This window comes from Barbus barbus (assembly GCF_936440315.1).
Source record: "Barbus barbus genome assembly, chromosome: 50".
NCBI classification, from domain to species: Eukaryota; Metazoa; Chordata; class Actinopteri; order Cypriniformes; family Cyprinidae; genus Barbus; species Barbus barbus.
Genome location: NC_136728.1, coordinates 1,069,876 through 1,090,989, shown reverse-complemented (window position 1 = coordinate 1,090,989; position 21,114 = coordinate 1,069,876).

The following is a 21,114-nucleotide window of genomic DNA, read 5'->3' as shown; positions in this document are numbered from 1 at the left end:
TGTGGCCTTTTTTTCTCTTAATTTGCTAAGTTGCTCAAAACACAGCATTAGTGTTCTTAGAAGGTCTAAACAAGTGATTCTGTCAATTGAAGCTCAAACATCACTTGCGCTTCAAAAAAACTCTATCTCATGAAAATCTGGCTGCTGTATTGCAAATAACATTTCATTTCATGAGAACGAAACATCTCTTGTGTACTTAAGCGTTGCTGTTAAAATTGTAAAAAACAACTTTCTCTCACTGAGAAAGAAGCATTTCAGCATCTGTGGCCTTTTTTTCTTCATTTGCACTAAACCCAGCATTAGTGTTCTTAGAAGCTCTGAACAAGTGATTCTGTCCATTGAAGCTCAAACATGACTTGCTCTGCAAAAAAACTCTAACTCATGAAAATCTGGCTTCTGCATTGCAAAAAAACATTTCATTTCATGAGAAAGAAACATGTTACATGTACTTAAGCTTTACTGTTAAAATTGCAAAAAACAAATTTCTCTCACTGAGAAAGAAGCTTTTCAGCAGCTGTGGCCCTTTTTTCTCTTCATTTGCATTAAACACAGCATTAGTGTTCTTAGAAGCTCTGAACAAGTGATTCTGTCCATTGAAGCTCAAACATGACTTGCTCTGCCAAAAACCTCTAACTCATGAAAATCTGGCTTCTGCATAGCAAAAAACATTTCATTTCATGAGAAATATCTTTCATATCCTTAAACTTTACTGTTAAAATAGCAAAAAACTAATTTCTCTCACTGAGAAAGAAGCTTTTCAGCATCTGTGGCCTTTTTTTCTCTTCATTTGCACTTAACACAGCATTAGTGTTCTTAGAAGTTCTGAACAAGTGATTCTGTCCATTGAAGCTCTAACATGACTTGCTCTGCCAAAAATCTCTAACTCATGAAAATCTGTATTCTGCATTGCAAATAACATTTCATTTCATGAGAACGAAACATCTCTCGTGTACTTAAGGTTTGCTGTTAAAATTGTAAAAAACAACTTTCTCTCACTGAGAAAGAAGCATTTCAGCATCTGTGGCCTTTTTTTCTTCATTTGCACTAAACCCAGCAAAAGTGTTCTTAGAAGCTCTGAACAAGTGATTCTGTCCATTGAAGCTCAAACATGACTTGCTCTGCAAAAAAACTCTAACTCATGAAAATCTGGCTTCTGCATTGCAAAAAACATTTAATTTCATGAGAAAGAAACACGTTACATGTACATAAGCTTTACTGTTAAAATTGCAAAAAACTAATTTCTCTCACTGAGAAAGAAGCTTTTCAGCATCTGTGGCCTTTTTTCTCTTCATTTGCACTAAACACAGCATTAGTGTTCTTAGAAGTTCTAAACAAGTGATTCCGTCCATTGAAGCTCTAAGATGACTTGCTCTGCAAAAAAACTATGTCATGAAAATCTGTCTTCTGTTTTGCAAATAACATTTAATTTCATGAGAAATAAATATCTTTCATATCCTTAAACTTTACTGTTAAAATTGCAAAAAACAAATTTCTCTCACTGAGAAAGATGCTTTTCAGCATCTGTGGCCTTTTTTTCTCTTCATTTGCGAAGTTGCACAAAACACAGTATTAGTGTTCTTAGAAGGTCTAAACAAGTGATTCTGTCCATTGAAGCTCTAAGATGACTTGCTCTGCAAAAAAACTCTAACTCATGAAAATCTGTCTTCTGCTTTGCAAATAACATTTCATTTCATGAGAAAGAAACATGTTACATGTACTTATGCTTTACTGTTCAAATTGCAAAAAACAAATTTCTCTCACTGAGAAAGAAGCTTTTCAGCATCTGTGGCCTTTTTTTCTCTTCATTTGCACTAAACACAGCATTAGTGTTCTTAGAAGGTCTAAACAAGTGATTCTGTCCATTGAAGCTCTAAGATGACTTGCTCTGCAAAAAAACTATAACTCATGAAAATCTGTCTTCTGCTTTGCAAATAACATTTAATTTCATGAGAAATAAATATCTTTCATATCCTTAAACTTTACTGTTAAAATTGCCAAAAAACAACTTTCTCTCACTGACAAAGAAGCTTTTCAGCATCTGTGGCCTTTTTTTCTCTTAATTTGCTAAGTTGCTCAAAACACAGCATTAGTGTTCTTAGAAGGTCTAAACAAGTGATTCTGTCAATTGAAGCTCAAACATCACTTGCGCTTCAAAAAAACTCTATCTCATGAAAATCTGGCTTCTGCATTGCAAATAACATTTCATTTCATGAGAACGAAACATCTCTTGTGTACTTAAGCGTTGCTGTTAAAATTGTAAAAAACAACTTTCTCTCACTGAGAAAGAAGCATTTCAGCATCTGTGGCCTTTTTTTCTTCATTTGCACTAAACCCAGCATTAGTGTTCTTAGAAGCTCTGAACAAGTGATTCTGTCCATTGAAGCTCAAACATGACTTGCTCTGCAAAAAAACTCTAACTCATGAAAATCTGGCTTCTGCATTGCAAAAAACATTTCATTTCATGAGAAAGAAACATGTTACATGTACTTAAGCTTTACTGTTAAAATTGCAAAAAACAAATTTCTCTCACTGAGAAAGAAGCTTTTCAGCAGCTGTGGCCTTTTTTTCTCTTCATTTGCACTTAACACAGCATTAGTGTTCTTAGAAGTTCTGAACAAGTGATTCTGTCCATTGAAGCTCTAACATGACTTGCTCTGCCAAAAATCTCTAACTCATGAAAATCTGTATTCTGCATTGCAAATAACATTTCATTTCATGAGAACGAAACATCTCTCGTGTACTTAAGGTTTGCTGTTAAAATTGTAAAAAACAACTTTCTCTCACTGAGAAAGAAGCATTTCAGCATCTGTGGCCTTTTTTTCTTCATTTGCACTAAACCCAGCAAAAGTGTTCTTAGAAGCTCTGAACAAGTGATTCTGTCCATTGAAGCTCAAACATGACTTGCTCTGCAAAAAAACTCTAACTCATGAAAATCTGGCTTCTGCATTGCAAAAAACATTTAATTTCATGAGAAAGAAACACGTTACATGTACATAAGCTTTACTGTTAAAATTGCAAAAAACTAATTTCTCTCACTGAGAAAGAAGCTTTTCAGCATCTGTGGCCTTTTTTCTCTTCATTTGCACTAAACACAGCATTAGTGTTCTTAGAAGTTCTAAACAAGTGATTCCGTCCATTGAAGCTCTAAGATGACTTGCTCTGCAAAAAAACTATGTCATGAAAATCTGTCTTCTGCTTTGCAAATAACATTTAATTTCATGAGAAATAAATATCTTTCATATCCTTAAACTTTACTGTTAAAATTGCAAAAAACAAATTTCTCTCACTGAGAAAGAAGCTTTTCAGCATCTGTGGCCTTTTTTTCTCTTCATTTGCGAAGTTGCACAAAACACAGTATTAGTGTTCTTAGAAGGTCTAAACAAGTGATTCTGTCAATTGAAGCTCAAACATCACTTATGCTGCAAAAAAACTCTAACTCATGAAAATCTGGCTTCTGCATTGCAAATACCATTTCATTTCATGAGAAAGAAAGTAACATGTTACATGTACTTATGCTTTACTGTTAAAATTGCAAAAAACAAATTTCTCTCACTGAGAAAGAAGCTTTACAGCATCTTTGGCCTTTTTTTCTCTTCATTTGCGAAGTTGCACAAAATACAGCATTAGTGTTCTTAGAAGGTCTAAACAAGTGATTCTGTCAATTGAAGCTCAAACATCACTTGCGCTGCAAAAAAACTCTAACTCATGAAAATCTGGCTTCTGCATTGCAAATAACATTTCATTTCATGAGAAAGAAATGAAACATGTACTTATGCTTTACTGTTAAAATTGCAAAAAACAAATTTCTCTCACTGAGAAAGAAGCTTTTCAGCATCTGTGGCCTTTTTTCTCTTCATTTGCACTAAACACAGCATGAGTGTTCTTAGAAGGTCTAAACAAGTGATTCTGTCAATTGAAGCTCAAACATCACTTGCTCTGCAAAAAACTCTAACTCATGAAAATCTGTATTCTGCATTGCAAATAACATTTCATTTCATGAGAACGAAACATCTCTCGTGTACTTAAGCTTTGCTGTTAAAATTGTAAAAAACAACTTTCTCTCACTGAGAAAGAAGCTTTTCAGCATCTGTGGCCTTTTTTTCTTCATTTGCACTAAACCCAGCATTAGTGTTCTTAGAAGCTCTGAACAAGTGATTCTGTCCATTGAAGCTCAAACATGACTTGCTCTGCAAAAAAACTCTAACTCATGAAAATCTGGCTTCTGCATTCCAAATAACATTTCATTTCATGAGAAAGAAAGAAACGTTACATGTACTTATGCTTTACTGTTAAAATTGCAAAAAACTAATTTCTCTCACTGAGAAAGAAGCTTTTCAACATCTGTGGCCTTTTTTTCTCTTCATTTGCACTAAACACAGCATTAGTGTTCTTAGAAGCTCTGAACAAGTGATTCTGTCCATTGAAGCTCTAACATGACTTGCTCTGCCAAAAATCTCTAACTCATGAAAATCTGTATTCTGCATTGCAAATAACATTTCATTTCATGAGAAAGAAACATCTCTCGTGTACTTAAGGTTTGCTGTTAAAATTGTAAAAAACAACTTTCTCTCACTGAGAAAGAAGCATTTCAGCATCTGTGGCCTTTTTTTCTTCATTTGCACTAAACCCAGCAAAAGTGTTCTTAGAAGCTCTGAACAAGTGATTCTGTCCATTGAAGCTCAAACATCACTTGCTCTGCAAAAAACTCTAACTCATGAAAATCTGTATTCTGCATTGCAAATAACATTTCATTTCATGAGAAAGAAACATGTTACATGTACTTAAGCTTTACTGTTAAAATTGCAAAAAACAAATTTCTCTCACTGAGAAAGAAGCATTTCAGCATCTGTGGCCTTTTTTTCTTCATTTGCACTAAACCCAGCAAAAGTGTTCTTAGAAGCTCTGAACAAGTGATTCTGTCCATTGAAGCTCAAACATCACTTGCGCTGCAAAAAAACTCTAACTCATGAAAATCTGGCTTCTGCATTGCAAATAACATTTCATTTCATGAGAAAGAAAGTAACATGTTACTTGTACTTATGCTTTACTGTTAAAATTGCAAAAAACAAATTTCTCTCACTGAGAAAGAAGATTTTCAGCATCTGTGGCCGTTTTTTCTCTTCATTTGCATTAAACACAGCATTAGTGTTCTTAGAAGCTCTGAACAAGTGATTCTGTCAATTGAAGCTCAAACATGACTTGCTCTGCCAAAAATCTCTAACTCATGAAAATCTGTATTCTGCATTGCAAATAACATTTCATTTCATGAGAACGAAACATCTCTCGTGTACTTATGCTTTACTGTTAAAATTGCAAAAAACAAATTTCTCTCACTGAGAAAGAAGCTTTTCAGCATCTGTGGCCTTTTTTTCTTCATTTGCACTAAACCCAGCATTAGTGTTCTTAGAAGCTCTGAACAAGTGATCCTGTCCATTGAAGCTCAAACATGACTTGCTCTGCAAAAAAACTCTAACTCATGAAAATCTGGCTTCTGCATTGCAAATAACATTTCATTTCATGAGAAAGAAAGAAACATGTTACATGTACTTATGCTTTACTGTTAAAATTGAAAAAAACAAATTTCTGTCACTGAGAAAGAAGCTTTTCAGCATCTGTGGCCTTTTTTTCTCTTAATTTGCTAAGTTGCTCAAAACACAGCATTAGTGTTCTTAGAAGCTCTGAAGAAGTGATTCTGTCCATTGAAGCTCTAACATGACTTGCTCTGCCAAAAATCTCTAACTCATGAAAATCTGTATTCTGCATTGCAAATAACATTTCATTTCATGAGAACGAAACATCTCTCGTGTACTTAAGCTTTGCTTTAAAATTGTAAAAAACAACTTTCTCTCACTGAGAAAGAAGCATTTCAGCATCTGTGGCCTTTTATACTTCATTTGCACTAAACCCAGTATTAGTGTTCTTAGAAGGTCTGAACAAGTGATTCTGTCCATTGAAGCTCTAAGATGACTTGCTCTGCAAAAAAACTCTAACTCATGAAAATCTGTCTTCTGCTTTGCAAATAACATTTCATTTCATGAGAAAGAAACATGTTACATGTACTTATGCTTTACTGTTCAAATTGCAAAAAACAAATTTCTCTCACTGAGAAAGAAGCTTTTCAGCATCTGTGGCCTTTTTTTCTCTTCATTTGCACTAAACACAGCATTAGTGTTCTTAGAAGGTCTAAACAAGTGATTCTGTCCATTGAAGCTCTAAGATGACTTGCTCTGCAAAAAAACTATAACTCATGAAAATCTGTCTTCTGCTTTGCAAATAACATTTAATTTCATGAGAAATAAATATCTTTCATATCCTTAAACTTTACTGTTAAAATTGCCAAAAAACAACTTTCTCTCACTGACAAAGAAGCTTTTCAGCATCTGTGGCCTTTTTTTCTCTTAATTTGCTAAGTTGCTCAAAACACAGCATTAGTGTTCTTAGAAGGTCTAAACAAGTGATTCTGTCAATTGAAGCTCAAACATCACTTGCGCTTCAAAAAAACTCTATCTCATGAAAATCTGGCTTCTGCATTGCAAATAACATTTCATTTCATGAGAACGAAACATCTCTTGTGTACTTAAGCGTTGCTGTTAAAATTGTAAAAAACAACTTTCTCTCACTGAGAAAGAAGCATTTCAGCATCTGTGGCCTTTTTTTCTTCATTTGCACTAAACCCAGCATTAGTGTTCTTAGAAGCTCTGAACAAGTGATTCTGTCCATTGAAGCTCAAACATGACTTGCTCTGCAAAAAAACTCTAACTCATGAAAATCTGGCTTCTGCATTGCAAAAAACATTTCATTTCATGAGAAAGAAACATGTTACATGCACTTAAGCTTTACTGTTAAAATTGCAAAAAACAAATTTCTCTCACTGAGAAAGAAGCTTTTCAGCAGCTGTGGCCCTTTTTTCTCTTCATTTGCATTAAACACAGCATTAGTGTTCTTAGAAGCTCTGAACAAGTGATTCTGTCCATTGAAGCTCAAACATGACTTGCTCTGCCAAAAACCTCTAACTCATGAAAATCTGGCTTCTGCATTGCAAAAAACATTTCATTTCATGAGAAATATCTTTCATATCCTTAAACTTTACTGTTAAAATAGCAAAAAACTAATTTCTCTCACTGAGAAAGAAGCTTTTCAGCATCTGTGGCCTTTTTTTTCTCTTCATTTGCACTTAACACAGCATTAGTGTTCTTAGAAGTTCTGAACAAGTGATTCTGTCCATTGAAGCTCTAACATGACTTGCTCTGCCAAAAATCTCTAACTCATGAAAATCTGGCTTCTGCATTGCAAAAAACATTTAATTTCATGAGAAAGAAACACGTTACATGTACATAAGCTTTACTGTTAAAATTGCAAAAAACTAATTTCTCTCACTGAGAAAGAAGCTTTTCAGCATCTGTGGCCTTTTTTCTCTTCATTTGCACTAAACACAGCATTAGTGTTCTTAGAAGTTCTAAACAAGTGATTCCGTCCATTGAAGCTCTAAGATGACTTGCTCTGCAAAAAAACTATGTCATGAAAATCTGTCTTCTGCTTTGCAAATAACATTTAATTTCATGAGAAATAAATATCTTTCATATCCTTAAACTTTACTGTTAAAATTGCAAAAAACAAATTTCTCTCACTGAGAAAGAAGCTTTTCAGCATCTGTGGCCTTTTTTTCTCTTCATTTGCGAAGTTGCACAAAACACAGTATTAGTGTTCTTAGAAGGTCTAAACAAGTGATTCTGTCAATTGAAGCTCAAACATCACTTATGCTGCAAAAAAACTCTAACTCATGAAAATCTGGCTTCTGCATTGCAAATACCATTTCATTTCATGAGAAAGAAAGTAACATGTTACATGTACTTATGCTTTACTGTTAAAATTGCAAAAAACAAATTTCTCTCACTGAGAAAGAAGCTTTACAGCATCTTTGGCCTTTTTTTCTCTTCATTTGCGAAGTTGCACAAAATACAGCATTAGTGTTCTTAGAAGGTCTAAACAAGTGATTCTGTCAATTGAAGCTCAAACATCACTTGCGCTGCAAAAAAACTCTAACTCATGAAAATCTGGCTTCTGCATTGCAAATAACATTTCATTTCATGAGAAAGAAATGAAACATATACTTATGCTTTACTGTTAAAATTGCAAAAAACAAATTTCTCTCACTGAGAAAGAAGCTTTTCAGCATCTTTGGCCTTTTTTCTCTTCATTTGCACTAAACACAGCATGAGTGTTCTTAGAAGGTCTAAACAAGTGATTCTGTCAATTGAAGCTCAAACATCACTTGCTCTGCAAAAAACTCTAACTCATGAAAATCTGTATTCTGCATTGCAAATAACATTTCATTTCATGAGAACGAAACATCTCTCGTGTACTTAAGCTTTGCTGTTAAAATTGTAAAAAACAACTTTCTCTCACTGAGAAAGAAGCTTTTCAGCATCTGTGGCCTTTTTTTCTTCATTTGCACTAAACCCAGCATTAGTGTTCTTAGAAGCTCTGAACAAGTGATTCTGTCCATTGAAGCTCAAACATGACTTGCTCTGCAAAAACACTCTAACTCATGAAAATCTGGCTTCTGCATTGCAAATAACATTTCATTTCATGAGAAAGAAAGAAACGTTACATGTACTTATGCTTTACTGTTAAAATTGCAAAAAACTAATTTCTCTCACTGAGAAAGAAGCTTTTCAACATCTGTGGCCTTTTTTTCTCTTCATTTGCACTAAACACAGCATTAGTGTTCTTAGAAGCTCTGAAGAAGTGATTCTGTCCATTGAAGCTCTAACATGACTTGCTCTGCCAAAAATCTCTAACTCATGAAAATCTGTATTCTGCATTGCAAATAACATTTCATTTCATGAGAAAGAAAGTAACATGTTACATGTACTTATGCTTTACTGTTAAAATTGCAAAAAACAAATTTCTCTCACTGAGAAAGAAGCTTTTCAGCATCTGTGGCCTTTTTTCTCTTCATTTGCACTAAACACAGCATGAGTGTTCTTAGAAGGTCTAAACAAGTGATTCTGTCAATTGAAGCATAAACATCACTTGCTCTGCAAAAAACTCTAACTCATGAAAATCTGTATTCTGCATTGCAAATAACATTTCATTTCATGAGAACGAAACATCTCTCGTGTACTTAAGGTTTGCTGTTAAAATTGTAAAAAACAACTTTCTCTCACTGAGAAAGAAGCATTTCAGCATCTGTGGCCTTTTTTTCTTCATTTGCACTAAACCCAGCAAAAGTGTTCTTAGAAGCTCTGAACAAGTGATTCTGTCCATTGAAGCTCAAACATCACTTGCTCTGCAAAAAACTCTAACTCATGAAAATCTGTATTCTGCATTGCAAATAACATTTCATTTCATGAGAAAGAAAGTAACATGTTACTTGTACTTATGCTTTACTGTTAAAATTGCAAAAAACAAATTTCTCTCACTGAGAAAGAAGATTTTCAGCATCTGTGGCCGTTTTTTCTCTTCATTTGCATTAAACACAGCATTAGTGTTCTTAGAAGCTCTGAACAAGTGATTCTGTCAATTGAAGCTCAAACATGACTTGCTCTGCCAAAAATCTCTAACTCATGAAAATCTGTATTCTGCATTGCAAATAACATTTCATTTCATGAGAACGAAACATCTCTCGTGTACTTAAGCTTTGCTGTTAAAATTGTAAAAAACAACTTTCTCTCACTGAGAAAGAAGCTTTTCAGCATCTGTGGCCTTTTTTTCTTCATTTGCACTAAACCCAGCATTAGTGTTCTTAGAAGCTCTGAACAAGTGATCCTGTCCATTGAAGCTCAAACATGACTTGCTCTGCAAAAAAACTCTAACTCATGAAAATCTGGCTTCTGCATTGCAAATAACATTTCATTTCATGAGAAAGAAAGAAACATGTTACATGTACTTATGCTTTACTGTTAAAATTGAAAAAAACAAATTTCTGTCACTGAGAAAGAAGCTTTTCAGCATCTGTGGCCTTTTTTTCTCTTAATTTGCTAAGTTGCTCAAAACACAGCATTAGTGTTCTTAGAAGCTCTGAAGAAGTGATTCTGTCCATTGAAGCTCTAACATGACTTGCTCTGCCAAAAATCTCTAACTCATGAAAATCTGTATTCTGCATTGCAAATAACATTTCATTTCATGAGAACGAAACATCTCTCGTGTACTTAAGCTTTGCTTTAAAATTGTAAAAAACAACTTTCTCTCACTGAGAAAGAAGCATTTCAGCATCTGTGGCCTTTTTTTCTCTTCATTTGCACTAAACACAGCATTAGTGTTCTTAGAAGGTCTAAACAAGTGATTCTGTCCATTGAAGCTCTAAGATGACTTGCTCTGCAAAAAAACTATAACTCATGAAAATCTGTCTTCTGCTTTGCAAATAACATTTAATTTCATGAGAAATAAATATCTTTCATATCCTTAAACTTTACTGTTAAAATTGCCAAAAAACAACTTTCTCTCACTGACAAAGAAGCTTTTCAGCATCTGTGGCCTTTTTTTCTCTTAATTTGCTAAGTTGCTCAAAACACAGCATTAGTGTTCTTAGAAGGTCTAAACAAGTGATTCTGTCAATTGAAGCTCAAACATCACTTGCGCTTCAAAAAAACTCTATCTCATGAAAATCTGGCTGCTGTATTGCAAATAACATTTCATTTCATGAGAACGAAACATCTCTTGTGTACTTAAGCGTTGCTGTTAAAATTGTAAAAAACAACTTTCTCTCACTGAGAAAGAAGCATTTCAGCATCTGTGGCCTTTTTTTCTTCATTTGCACTAAACCCAGCATTAGTGTTCTTAGAAGCTCTGAACAAGTGATTCTGTCCATTGAAGCTCAAACATGACTTGCTCTGCAAAAAAACTCTAACTCATGAAAATCTGGCTTCTGCATTGCAAAAAACATTTCATTTCATGAGAAAGAAACATGTTACATGTACTTAAGCTTTACTGTTAAAATTGCAAAAAACAAATTTCTCTCACTGAGAAAGAAGCTTTTCAGCAGCTGTGGCCCTTTTTTCTCTTCATTTGCATTAAACACAGCATTAGTGTTCTTAGAAGCTCTGAACAAGTGATTCTGTCCATTGAAGCTCAAACATGACTTGCTCTGCCAAAAACCTCTAACTCATGAAAATCTGGCTTCTGCATAGCAAAAAACATTTCATTTCATGAGAAATATCTTTCATATCCTTAAACTTTACTGTTAAAATAGCAAAAAACTAATTTCTCTCACTGAGAAAGAAGCTTTTCAGCATCTGTGGCCTTTTTTTCTCTTCATTTGCACTTAACACAGCATTAGTGTTCTTAGAAGTTCTGAACAAGTGATTCTGTCCATTGAAGCTCTAACATGACTTGCTCTGCCAAAAATCTCTAACTCATGAAAATCTGTATTCTGCATTGCAAATAACATTTCATTTCATGAGAACGAAACATCTCTCGTGTACTTAAGGTTTGCTGTTAAAATTGTAAAAAACAACTTTCTCTCACTGAGAAAGAAGCATTTCAGCATCTGTGGCCTTTTTTTCTTCATTTGCACTAAACCCAGCAAAAGTGTTCTTAGAAGCTCTGAACAAGTGATTCTGTCCATTGAAGCTCAAACATGACTTGCTCTGCAAAAAAACTCTAACTCATGAAAATCTGGCTTCTGCATTGCAAAAAACATTTAATTTCATGAGAAAGAAACACGTTACATGTACATAAGCTTTACTGTTAAAATTGCAAAAAACTAATTTCTCTCACTGAGAAAGAAGCTTTTCAGCATCTGTGGCCTTTTTTCTCTTCATTTGCACTAAACACAGCATTAGTGTTCTTAGAAGTTCTAAACAAGTGATTCCGTCCATTGAAGCTCTAAGATGACTTGCTCTGCAAAAAAACTATGTCATGAAAATCTGTCTTCTGCTTTGCAAATAACATTTAATTTCATGAGAAATAAATATCTTTCATATCCTTAAACTTTACTGTTAAAATTGCAAAAAACAAATTTCTCTCACTGAGAAAGATGCTTTTCAGCATCTGTGGCCTTTTTTTCTCTTCATTTGCGAAGTTGCACAAAACACAGTATTAGTGTTCTTAGAAGGTCTAAACAAGTGATTCTGTCCATTGAAGCTCTAAGATGACTTGCTCTGCAAAAAAACTCTAACTCATGAAAATCTGTCTTCTGCTTTGCAAATAACATTTCATTTCATGAGAAAGAAACATGTTACATGTACTTATGCTTTACTGTTCAAATTGCAAAAAACAAATTTCTCTCACTGAGAAAGAAGCTTTTCAGCATCTGTGGCCTTTTTTTCTCTTCATTTGCACTAAACACAGCATTAGTGTTCTTAGAAGGTCTAAACAAGTGATTCTGTCCATTGAAGCTCTAAGATGACTTGCTCTGCAAAAAAACTATAACTCATGAAAATCTGTCTTCTGCTTTGCAAATAACATTTAATTTCATGAGAAATAAATATCTTTCATATCCTTAAACTTTACTGTTAAAATTGCCAAAAAACAACTTTCTCTCACTGACAAAGAAGCTTTTCAGCATCTGTGGCCTTTTTTTCTCTTAATTTGCTAAGTTGCTCAAAACACAGCATTAGTGTTCTTAGAAGGTCTAAACAAGTGATTCTGTCAATTGAAGCTCAAACATCACTTGCGCTTCAAAAAAACTATAACTCATGAAAATCTGTCTTCTGCTTTGCAAATAACATTTCATTTCATGAGAACGAAACATCTCTTGTGTACTTAAGCGTTGCTGTTAAAATTGTAAAAAACAACTTTCTCTCACTGAGAAAGAAGCATTTCAGCATCTGTGGCCTTTTTTTCTTCATTTGCACTAAACCCAGCATTAGTGTTCTTAGAAGCTCTGAACAAGTGATTCTGTCCATTGAAGCTCAAACATGACTTGCTCTGCAAAAAAACTCTAACTCATGAAAATCTGGCTTCTGCATTGCAAAAAACATTTCATTTCATGAGAAAGAAACATGTTACATGTACTTAAGCTTTACTGTTAAAATTGCAAAAAACAAATTTCTCTCACTGAGAAAGAAGCTTTTCAGCAGCTGTGGCCCTTTTTTCTCTTCATTTGCATTAAACACAGCATTAGTGTTCTTAGAAGCTCTGAACAAGTGATTCTGTCCATTGAAGCTCAAACATGACTTGCTCTGCCAAAAACCTCTAACTCATGAAAATCTGGCTTCTGCATTGCAAAAAACATTTCATTTCATGAGAAATATCTTTCATATCCTTAAACTTTACTGTTAAAATAGCAAAAAACTAATTTCTCTCACTGAGAAAGAAGCTTTTCAGCATCTGTGGCCTTTTTTTCTCTTCATTTGCACTTAACACAGCATTAGTGTTCTTAGAAGTTCTGAACAAGTGATTCTGTCCATTGAAGCTCTAACATGACTTGCTCTGCCAAAAATCTCTAACTCATGAAAATCTGTATTCTGCATTGCAAATAACATTTCATTTCATGAGAACGAAACATCTCTCGTGTACTTAAGGTTTGCTGTTAAAATTGTAAAAAACAACTTTCTCTCACTGAGAAAGAAGCATTTCAGCATCTGTGGCCTTTTTTTCTTCATTTGCACTAAACCCAGCAAAAGTGTTCTTAGAAGCTCTGAACAAGTGATTCTGTCCATTGAAGCTCAAACATGACTTGCTCTGCAAAAAAACTCTAACTCATGAAAATCTGGCTTCTGCATTGCAAAAAACATTTAATTTCATGAGAAAGAAACACGTTACATGTACATAAGCTTTACTGTTAAAATTGCAAAAAACTAATTTCTCTCACTGAGAAAGAAGCTTTTCAGCATCTGTGGCCTTTTTTCTCTTCATTTGCACTAAACACAGCATTAGTGTTCTTAGAAGTTCTAAACAAGTGATTCCGTCCATTGAAGCTCTAAGATGACTTGCTCTGCAAAAAAACTATGTCATGAAAATCTGTCTTCTGCTTTGCAAATAACATTTAATTTCATGAGAAATAAATATCTTTCATATCCTTAAACTTTACTGTTAAAATTGCAAAAAACAAATTTCTCTCACTGAGAAAGAAGCTTTTCAGCATCTGTGGCCTTTTTTTCTCTTCATTTGCGAAGTTGCACAAAACACAGTATTAGTGTTCTTAGAAGGTCTAAACAAGTGATTCTGTCAATTGAAGCTCAAACATCACTTATGCTGCAAAAAAACTCTAACTCATGAAAATCTGGCTTCTGCATTGCAAATACCATTTCATTTCATGAGAAAGAAAGTAACATGTTACATGTACTTATGCTTTACTGTTAAAATTGCAAAAAACAAATTTCTCTCACTGAGAAAGAAGCTTTACAGCATCTTTGGCCTTTTTTTCTCTTCATTTGCGAAGTTGCACAAAATACAGCATTAGTGTTCTTAGAAGGTCTAAACAAGTGATTCTGTCAATTGAAGCTCAAACATCACTTGCGCTGCAAAAAAACTCTAACTCATGAAAATCTGGCTTCTGCATTGCAAATAACATTTCATTTCATGAGAAAGAAATGAAACATGTACTTATGCTTTACTGTTAAAATTGCAAAAAACAAATTTCTCTCACTGAGAAAGAAGCTTTTCAGCATCTGTGGCCTTTTTTCTCTTCATTTGCACTAAACACAGCATGAGTGTTCTTAGAAGGTCTAAACAAGTGATTCTGTCAATTGAAGCTCAAACATCACTTGCTCTGCAAAAAACTCTAACTCATGAAAATCTGTATTCTGCATTGCAAATAACATTTCATTTCATGAGAACGAAACATCTCTCGTGTACTTAAGCTTTGCTGTTAAAATTGTAAAAAACAACTTTCTCTCACTGAGAAAGAAGCTTTTCAGCATCTGTGGCCTTTTTTTCTTCATTTGCACTAAACCCAGCATTAGTGTTCTTAGAAGCTCTGAACAAGTGATTCTGTCCATTGAAGCTCAAACATGACTTGCTCTGCAAAAAAACTCTAACTCATGAAAATCTGGCTTCTGCATTCCAAATAACATTTCATTTCATGAGAAAGAAAGAAACGTTACATGTACTTATGCTTTACTGTTAAAATTGCAAAAAACTAATTTCTCTCACTGAGAAAGAAGCTTTTCAACATCTGTGGCCTTTTTTTCTCTTCATTTGCACTAAACACAGCATTAGTGTTCTTAGAAGCTCTGAAGAAGTGATTCTGTCCATTGAAGCTCTAACATGACTTGCTCTGCCAAAAATCTCTAACTCATGAAAATCTGTATTCTGCATTGCAAATAACATTTCATTTCATGAGAAAGAAACATCTCTCGTGTACTTAAGGTTTGCTGTTAAAATTGTAAAAAACAACTTTCTCTCACTGAGAAAGAAGCATTTCAGCATCTGTGGCCTTTTTTTCTTCATTTGCACTAAACCCAGCAAAAGTGTTCTTAGAAGCTCTGAACAAGTGATTCTGTCCATTGAAGCTCAAACATCACTTGCTCTGCAAAAAACTCTAACTCATGAAAATCTGTATTCTGCATTGCAAATAACATTTCATTTCATGAGAAAGAAACATGTTACATGTACTTAAGCTTTACTGTTAAAATTGCAAAAAACAAATTTCTCTCACTGAGAAAGAAGCATTTCAGCATCTGTGGCCTTTTTTTCTTCATTTGCACTAAACCCAGCAAAAGTGTTCTTAGAAGCTCTGAACAAGTGATTCTGTCCATTGAAGCTCAAACATCACTTGCGCTGCAAAAAAACTCTAACTCATGAAAATCTGGCTTCTGCATTGCAAATAACATTTCATTTCATGAGAAAGAAAGTAACATGTTACTTGTACTTATGCTTTACTGTTAAAATTGCAAAAAACAAATTTCTCTCACTGAGAAAGAAGATTTTCAGCATCTGTGGCCGTTTTTTCTCTTCATTTGCATTAAACACAGCATTAGTGTTCTTAGAAGCTCTGAACAAGTGATTCTGTCAATTGAAGCTCTAACATGACTTGCTCTGCCAAAAATCTCTAACTCATGAAAATCTGTATTCTGCATTGCAAATAACATTTCATTTCATGAGAACGAAACATCTCTCGTGTACTTAAGCTTTGCTTTAAAATTGTAAAAAACAACTTTCTCTCACTGAGAAAGAAGCTTTTCAGCATCTGTGGCCTTTTTTTCTCTTAATTTGCTAAGTTGCTCAAAACACAGCATTAGTGTTCTTAGAAGCTCTGAAGAAGTGATTCTGTCCATTGAAGCTCTAACATGACTTGCTCTGCCAAAAATCTCTAACTCATGAAAATCTGTATTCTGCATTGCAAATAACATTTCATTTCATGAGAACGAAACATCTCTCGTGTACTTAAGCTTTGCTTTAAAATTGTAAAAAACAACTTTCTCTCACTGAGAAAGAAGCATTTCAGCATCTGTGGCCTTTTATACTTCATTTGCACTAAACCCAGTATTAGTGTTCTTAGAAGGTCTAAACAAGTGATTCTGTCCATTGAAGCTCTAAGATGACTTGCTCTGCAAAAAAACTATAACTCATGAAAATCTGTCTTCTGCTTTGCAAATAACATTTAATTTCATGAGAAATAAATATCTTTCATATCCTTAAACTTTACTGTTAAAATTGCCAAAAAACAACTTTCTCTCACTGACAAAGAAGCTTTTCAGCATCTGTGGCCTTTTTTTCTCTTAATTTGCTAAGTTGCTCAAAACACAGCATTAGTGTTCTTAGAAGGTCTAAACAAGTGATTCTGTCAATTGAAGCTCAAACATCACTTGCGCTTCAAAAAAACTCTATCTCATGAAAATCTGGCTGCTGTATTGCAAATAACATTTCATTTCATGAGAACGAAACATCTCTTGTGTACTTAAGCGTTGCTGTTAAAATTGTAAAAAACAACTTTCTCTCACTGAGAAAGAAGCATTTCAGCATCTGTGGCCTTTTTTTCTTCATTTGCACTAAACCCAGCATTAGTGTTCTTAGAAGCTCTGAACAAGTGATTCTGTCCATTGAAGCTCAAACATGACTTGCTCTGCAAAAAAACTCTAACTCATGAAAATCTGGCTTCTGCATTGCAAAAAACATTTCATTTCATGAGAAAGAAACATGTTACATGTACTTAAGCTTTACTGTTAAAATTGCAAAAAACAAATTTCTCTCACTGAGAAAGAAGCTTTTCAGCAGCTGTGGCCCTTTTTTCTCTTCATTTGCATTAAACACAGCATTAGTGTTCTTAGAAGCTCTGAACAAGTGATTCTGTCCATTGAAGCTCAAACATGACTTGCTCTGCCAAAAACCTCTAACTCATGAAAATCTGGCTTCTGCATTGCAAAAAACATTTCATTTCATGAGAAATATCTTTCATATCCTTAAACTTTACTGTTAAAATAGCAAAAAACTAATTTCTCTCACTGAGAAAGAAGCTTTTCAGCATCTGTGGCCTTTTTTTTCTCTTCATTTGCACTTAACACAGCATTAGTGTTCTTAGAAGTTCTGAACAAGTGATTCTGTCCATTGAAGCTCTAACATGACTTGCTCTGCCAAAAATCTCTAACTCATGAAAATCTGGCTTCTGCATTGCAAAAAACATTTAATTTCATGAGAAAGAAACACGTTACATGTACATAAGCTTTACTGTTAAAATTGCAAAAAACTAATTTCTCTCACTGAGAAAGAAGCTTTTCAGCATCTGTGGCCTTTTTTCTCTTCATTTGCACTAAACACAGCATTAGTGTTCTTAGAAGTTCTAAACAAGTGATTCCGTCCATTGAAGCTCTAAGATGACTTGCTCTGCAAAAAAACTATGTCATGAAAATCTGTCTTCTGCTTTGCAAATAACATTTAATTTCATGAGAAATAAATATCTTTCATATCCTTAAACTTTACTGTTAAAATTGCAAAAAACAAATTTCTCTCACTGAGAAAGAAGCTTTTCAGCATCTGTGGCCTTTTTTTCTCTTCATTTGCGAAGTTGCACAAAACACAGTATTAGTGTTCTTAGAAGGTCTAAACAAGTGATTCTGTCAATTGAAGCTCAAACATCACTTATGCTGCAAAAAAACTCTAACTCATGAAAATCTGGCTTCTGCATTGCAAATACCATTTCATTTCATGAGAAAGAAAGTAACATGTTACATGTACTTATGCTTTACTGTTAAAATTGCAAAAAACAAATTTCTCTCACTGAGAAAGAAGCTTTACAGCATCTTTGGCCTTTTTTTCTCTTCATTTGCGAAGTTGCACAAAATACAGCATTAGTGTTCTTAGAAGGTCTAAACAAGTGATTCTGTCAATTGAAGCTCAAACATCACTTGCGCTGCAAAAAAACTCTAACTCATGAAAATCTGGCTTCTGCATTGCAAATAACATTTCATTTCATGAGAAAGAAATGAAACATATACTTATGCTTTACTGTTAAAATTGCAAAAAACAAATTTCTCTCACTGAGAAAGAAGCTTTTCAGCATCTTTGGCCTTTTTTCTCTTCATTTGCACTAAACACAGCATGAGTGTTCTTAGAAGGTCTAAACAAGTGATTCTGTCAATTGAAGCTCAAACATCACTTGCTCTGCAAAAAACTCTAACTCATGAAAATCTGTATTCTGCATTGCAAATAACATTTCATTTCATGAGAACGAAACATCTCTCGTGTACTTAAGCTTTGCTGTTAAAATTGTAAAAAACAACTTTCTCTCACTGAGAAAGAAGCTTTTCAGCATCTGTGGCCTTTTTTTCTTCATTTGCACTAAACCCAGCATTAGTGTTCTTAGAAGCTCTGAACAAGTGATTCTGTCCATTGAAGCTCAAACATGACTTGCTCTGCAAAAACACTCTAACTCATGAAAATCTGGCTTCTGCATTGCAAATAACATTTCATTTCATGAGAAAGAAAGAAACGTTACATGTACTTATGCTTTACTGTTAAAATTGCAAAAAACTAATTTCTCTCACTGAGAAAGAAGCTTTTCAACATCTGTGGCCTTTTTTTCTCTTCATTTGCACTAAACACAGCATTAGTGTTCTTAGAAGCTCTGAAGAAGTGATTCTGTCCATTGAAGCTCTAACATGACTTGCTCTGCCAAAAATCTCTAACTCATGAAAATCTGTATTCTGCATTGCAAATAACATTTCATTTCATGAGAAAGAAAGTAACATGTTACATGTACTTATGCTTTACTGTTAAAATTGCAAAAAACAAATTTCTCTCACTGAGAAAGAAGCTTTTCAGCATCTGTGGCCTTTTTTCTCTTCATTTGCACTAAACACAGCATGAGTGTTCTTAGAAGGTCTAAACAAGTGATTCTGTCAATTGAAGCATAAACATCACTTGCTCTGCAAAAAACTCTAACTCATGAAAATCTGTATTCTGCATTGCAAATAACATTTCATTTCATGAGAACGAAACATCTCTCGTGTACTTAAGGTTTGCTGTTAAAATTGTAAAAAACAACTTTCTCTCACTGAGAAAGAAGCATTTCAGCATCTGTGGCCTTTTTTTCTTCATTTGCACTAAACCCAGCAAAAGTGTTCTTAGAAGCTCTGAACAAGTGATTCTGTCCATTGAAGCTCAAACATCACTTGCTCTGCAAAAAACTCTAACTCATGAAAATCTGTATTCTGCATTGCAAATAACATTTCATTTCATGAGAAAGAAACATGTTACATGTACTTAAGCTTTACTGTTAAAATTGCAAAAAACAAATTTCTCTCACTGAGAAAGAAGCTTTTCAGCATCTATGGCCTTTTTTTCTCTTCATTTGCGAAGTTGCACAAAACACAGCATTAGTGTTCTTAGAAGGTCTAAACAAGTGATTCTGTCCATTGAAGCTCTAACATGACTTGCTCTGCCAAAAATCTCTAACTCATGAAAATCTGGCTTCTGCATTGCAAATAACATTTCATTTCATGAGAAAGAAAGAAACATGTTACATGTACTTATGCTTTACTGTTCAAATTGCAAAAAACAAATTTCTCTCACTGAGAAAGAAGCTTTTCAGCATCTGTGGCCTTTTTTTCTCTTCATTTGCACTAAACACAGCATTAGTGTTCTTAGAAGTTCTAAACAAGTGATTCCGTCCATTGAAGCTCTAAGATGAATTGCTCTGCAAAAAAACTATAACTCATGAAAATCTGTCTTCTGCTTTGCAAATAACATTTAATTTCATGAGAAATAAATATCTTTCATATCCTTAAACTTTACTGTTAAAATTGCAAAAAACAAATTTCTCTCACTGAGAAAGAAGCTTTTCAGCATCTGTGGCCTTTTTTTCTCTTAATTTGCGAAGTTGCACAAAACACAGCATTAGTGTTCTTAGAAGGTCTAAACAAGTGATTCTGTCAATTGAAGCTCAAACATCACTTGCGCTGCAAAAAAACTCTAACTCATGAAAATCTGGCTTCTGCATTGCAAATAACATTTCATTTCATGAGAAAGAAAGTAACATGTTACATGTACTTATGCTTTACTGTTAAAATTGCAAAAAACAAATTTCTCTCACTGAGAAAGAAGCTTTTCAGCATCTGTGGCCTTTTTTTCTCTTCATTTGCGAAGTTGCACAAAATACAGCATTAGTGTTCTTAGAAGGTCTAAACAAGTGATTCTGTCAATTGAAGCTCAAACATCACTTGCGCTGCAAAAAAACTCTAACTCATGAAAATCTGGCTTCTGCATTGCAAATAACATTTCATTTCATGAGAAAGAAATGAAACATGTACTTATGCTTTACTGTTAAAATTGCAAAAAACAAATTTCTCTCACTGAGAAAGAAGCTTTTCAGCAGCTGTGGCCCTTTTTTCTCTTCATTTGCATTAAACACAGCATTAGTGTTCTTAGAAGCTCTGAACAAGTGATTCTGTCCATTGAAGCTCAAACATGACTTGCTCTGCCAAAAACCTCTAACTCATGAAAATCTGGCTTCTGCATTGCAAAAAACATTTCATTTCATGAGAAATATCTTTCATATCCTTAAACTTTACTGTTAAAATAGCAAAAAACTAATTTCTCTCACTGAGAAAGAAGCTTTTCAGCATCTGTGGCCTTTTTTTTCTCTTCATTTGCACTTAACACAGCATTAGTGTTCTTAGAAGTTCTGAACAAGTGATTCTGTCCATTGAAGCTCTAACATGACTTGCTCTGCCAAAAATCTCTAACTCATGAAAATCTGGCTTCTGCATTGCAAAAAACATTTAATTT